The 4,766-nt window shown below is 40.5% G+C and overlaps 1 pseudogene; it reads right to left on the bottom strand.

Annotated features, from left to right (window-relative positions):
- Nucleotides 1–2,834: 2,834 nt before the first annotated feature.
- On the bottom strand, nucleotides 2,835–3,678 carry LOC150068373 (olfactory receptor 7E24-like; annotated as a pseudogene).
- Between the last annotated feature and the right edge of the window lie 1,088 nt (nucleotides 3,679–4,766).

Below are 4,766 nucleotides of genomic sequence, written 5' to 3'. Positions count from 1 at the left end.
AGGCTGAGAGTCATTGCCTAGGCCTCAAGTTCAAGCCCCATGAACAATTAAAACAAGAAACATGGGTGTGTGAATCTGAATGTGATTCTCTACGTAAAATATGGCGACCCTATTAAAAGCTACAAGGAAATCTGAAAGAGGAAAGTGCTAACTTTGAGTAAAAACATTAAGGGACCATGCCCAGACCCTGAGTTCAAGACCTAGAACTGGTTCAAATTTTAGACAGACTTCTATATGGGCCTGGGACCATTTTAGTTTCACATTACTCTGGGCACTAGCATCATCTGCAATAACTTCACCATTTTTATGATGATAGAATAGTTTTTAATGTAAACTATAACAGTAACTACATACTTCATTTCTCCCATTTCAATCAGTTTGAGAGCTGATGTAGAAATATAGGCATACTGTGTATGTCCTGCAAGTTTAACGTTACAGGCTAAAAGTCATTTCCACAAAGCCCACCACTGAGCATTTTGGTATATATGGGAGATAAATATTAATTTTCCTCCATATACATGTTAAAATAGTTTGGTACACAATCTTAAAATGATTGCCCTAAGAGATGTGTTTGACATAATACACATAATTGATAGCGACTGCTCATTTTTACTTTCCCATTCAAAACATTTTAAGTAGCAATGCAAAGGGGTTTCATCATCATCATCAACATCATCATCAGCATCATGATATGGTTGTACAAATAGGTTTCAATTCGGCATCCTTGTCTACAAGTACGATGAATTGTGACCAATAACAACTTCTATCCTATTTGTTCACCCATGTCTTCATTCTTCTCTACCTAATGATCTGTAGTTAATTTCACAAAATCATTTAGTTTATTTTAATACTAGATGTTTTATTGATTTTTAAGTTTAATAATTCATATTGAATAATTGACGTTTATTCATTCTAATGTTAATTTCTGACAAGTAATGACAACAACAGCAATAATGCTACAAGTAACTTCAAACATATACTCTGGAAACATCATATGTAGATCATATGACAGAAATTACATGCAATACATACCTCATATCTTTGCACTGCAGAACCATCCTCGCTCATCCATGATACTGTGGTGACTCTTCCCCATATGCATCCTTACAAACCAAACCCTCTTCGCACTGGAGTTCATAGGAAGGAATGTATTTAAACGTTTTAGGCAACGATAGATGTTATTGTCTATGATTTCACAGAGGAGTACAAAAGACAAGGAGAGTACAGAATGACACTCTGTGGTGACCATGGACAACAAATGATGGTTTTTGTTGTTGTTGTATAAGTAATGGAGCTTGAGTTTAGGGCCTGGCAGTGTGCATGCGATACTTTGCTCAAGGCTGGCACTCTACCAGTTGAGTCTACAGCTTCATTTCTGACTTTGTGGGGTTGGTTGGAGATTAGACTCTGGACTGTCCTGCCCAGGCTGCACCCACCTGTGTCCAGCGTAATCACGATTGTCTCAGCTTAAGTGTTGCATGCTGGTATTCTTCCAGCTTACAATGGAAACTATTAAACTGGTTTTCCTCATGAAGAACTACTTTTGCCAATTACTAGACCTCCCCCATGTTCTTCAGGATTATGCTTTGTCTCTACTGTCCACAATCAGTGCATTCAGCTCCTATTCCTTTCTCCATTCAACATAAATCAATAGCCTTTGGCTCCAGGGAGGCGTAATATGGATACTGGCAATGGAGAAAGCAATGTCATATAGGAGCATCCTAATTCACACACCCCTGACAGAAAGAGAACACAGTATGGTTCATACAGACTGGAAGAATCAGACTATACTGGAAGAATCAGACTAAAGGGTTGGAGGGAGACAGGCATTTGCGGTTCCATCCTGGAACACTAGCTACTCAGAAAACTGAAATCTGAGGATTGTGGCTTGAATCCAGCCGAGGCAGGAAAGTCATGTGAGACTTTTATTTTCAAGAAACTACTCAGAAAAATCCAGTAGGGAGGCTGTGGCTCAAGCTTGAGTGATTTCCTGTTGAGGAAAAGCTCAGGGACAGCACCCAGAGACAGATTTTAGGGACTGCTAAAAACAACAAACAAAAAATAAGAAAGACTAGGAAAGAAAAGGCGATTTTTCCTTTTCTAATTTTGTGTGCCAGTTCTGCAGCTTGAATTCAGTGCTTGAGCACTGTCCTTAGGCTACCTCAAGGTTAGAGCTCTGCCACTTATGCCACAGCGCCACTTCTGGCTTTTTCTTATTTTAATGTATGTGGTATTGAGGAATGAAACCCAGGTCTTCGTGCATGCCGGTCATGCACTCTTACACTAAGCCAAAGTCCCTGCCCAAAAGGTAATTTTTTTTCTTAATGGCTTGGACTCCAAATGCATTGAGAGTCTAATTACCCAAACTAGCCCATGTGACACAAAGGAATAGCAAAAACCTCCATCATCAGCATCCACTGAGCTCTTCCACTCCAGAGGAAGTTTAAGGATAAAATATGTTTTGTCCAATCCCTCCTTTTCTTGATATTTGATCAGCTTTTCCTTTCCATTCATTGTGGCAAAAGAATCAAAATAGACCGGAGAAAATATTTGTCATGTACACACACAATTTGGTGTCATTATTCATATTGATTCTTTTTTTCCTTTGGTACTCGTCATTTCAATCTGCTTGCACAAATTGTCCGCCACTCTCAGCCTAAAAATTTATACCTATTAGAAAATTGTTCAAATCTCCCTTTCCAATATTGCCAACCAAGATCTTTCTCTAAATAAGGACGAGAAAAGAGCCAAAGTTGAAAGGCGAAAATTCAGGGATACAAAGTGAGCATGGTAGAAAAATGAGTGTTGGTTTTCTAACTTTTCCAATTAATTTCCTACCTGGAAGCTGCAGGAGAAAACACAGAGAATGCCCGGGTGTGGAATCTCTCCAGGGCTCTGCTAATGTCCCTGTTCCTCAGGCTGTAGGTTCAGCAGGGGAGTGACCACAGCATACATCACTAAGGCCACCACATAGTTTCTGGGTGGTGTTGACAGAGCTGAACCAAAGTACTCCCCCAGTATTGTGCCATAAAACAAGCTCACGACGGACAGGTGAGAGCCACAGGTGGAGAAGGTTTGTTCTTCCCTGCTGCGGATGGGATTTTCAAAATGGAGGACAGAATTTGACAGTAGGAGAGGAGAATGCCTGAGGCAGGGAGAACTCCAAGCAGGATGCCAATAACACACATGACTATCTCATTGCTGAAGCTGTCAGTACCTGTGACGCACCTGGGAAGGGTGGCAGAAGAAATTAGCAATGTCCACAGTCCTGAAGCAGGTAAGCTGTAAGACAATCAGATTGTGTAGCCGGGGTTCCAAAAGACATAGTGTGAAAGACACCCAAAGTAAGGAGACACAGAGATGAGGGTTCATGATGCATGAATAATGCAGGGGGTGACAGATGGCCACAAAGCGGTCATAGGCCATAACAGTCAGGAGCATAGAATCCGTACATGCAAAAGTGATGAAAAGAGACATCTGGGTGAGGCAGCCCCCATAGGAGATGGCTCTGCTGTGACTCTAGAGGTTCATCAGAAACTTAGGGACGGTGGTGGACGTGAAGCCGATGTCAATCAAGGACAGATTGGAGAGGAAGAAGTACATGGGGATGTGGAGGTGGGGGTCAGAGGTGATGGCCAGGATGATGATCAGATTTCCAAGCACGGTGAACAGGTACATGGACAGGAAGAGCCCAAAGAGGACAGGCTGGAGTTCAGGATCCAATAAGAGCCCCAGGAGGAAGAATTCTGTGGCAGTGGTTACATTTTTTGTGTGAGTATGTCTCCAAACACTTAAAAAGAAAAACCAATAAAATACACTGAAATACAAAAAGAAATAAAATACCCATGGCTCTTCATGCTTTGAATGGGAATAGTGACATGCGAATAATTTACACTTAGTACTCCTATGTTTTTCTTAATTGGGGCAAAACCAGTTTACCTGAACGTTATTAATGATTTTCCTGGTCTCCTTCTTGTAATCATACATCAGATATATGAAGACAATTCAAGTATAAAACAGAACTTAAGTCACTTTAAAAAGGGAATGCAATATCCTTTCAATATTACAATAGTTGAACTGGACCGGCATTATCTAATATTGAGATTAAATGGACAGTTTAGAAATATGCATGTATATCTATGTGCATATACACACATATAGTCATGTATGCATCTATAGCTCTGTATATTATGTATTCATGATGGTCTTCCTGAGATATTGCAATCCTACCACCTGAATGAAGATAAAGAAAATTTTAAGATTTTCTTTCCACTTTCCTTCCGAACTCCCCTATGCCTCAGAACTTAGAGTTTCAAAGCTGCTTTGTAGGGTCTGGGCCAACACATCTAGCTCTGAATGATCTCCCATGCCTGCTGTACCTAATACAATTAAAAACAAATTCACTAAGAAGCTTGTGAATGCAGAGATCCAGTCAAGGAGGAGAAGAACAAATATAGACTGGATTACAAAAATCACAGACTAAAAAGACACGCTAATTAGTAACTGTTTTTTTTTCTCCTCAGTGGATTAAGGCAAAATGCACATAATTACACAAATCAGTCTGTGCTATCTCAGTCTCTGTGGATTTTCCAGTATTAGAAGACGAGTAATAGAAAAATGGGTGTCCAGGGCTGGGAGTTTGGCCTAGTGATGAGTGCTGCCTAGGATGAATGAAGACTCGGGTTTGATTCCTCGGTAGCACCCACACAGAAAAATACCTCAAAGTGCTGCTGTGGCTCAAGTGGTAGAGCTCTAACCTTGAAAAA

The sequence above is a fragment of the Megascapheus bottae genome, chromosome 1, assembly GCF_031878675.1.
Source record: "Megascapheus bottae isolate mThoBot1 chromosome 1, mThoBot2.hap1, whole genome shotgun sequence".
In the NCBI taxonomy this organism is placed as follows: Eukaryota; Metazoa; Chordata; class Mammalia; order Rodentia; family Geomyidae; genus Megascapheus; species Megascapheus bottae.
Note: the sequence above shows the minus strand (reverse complement) of the source record. Positions and strands in the feature narration are given on the sequence as shown.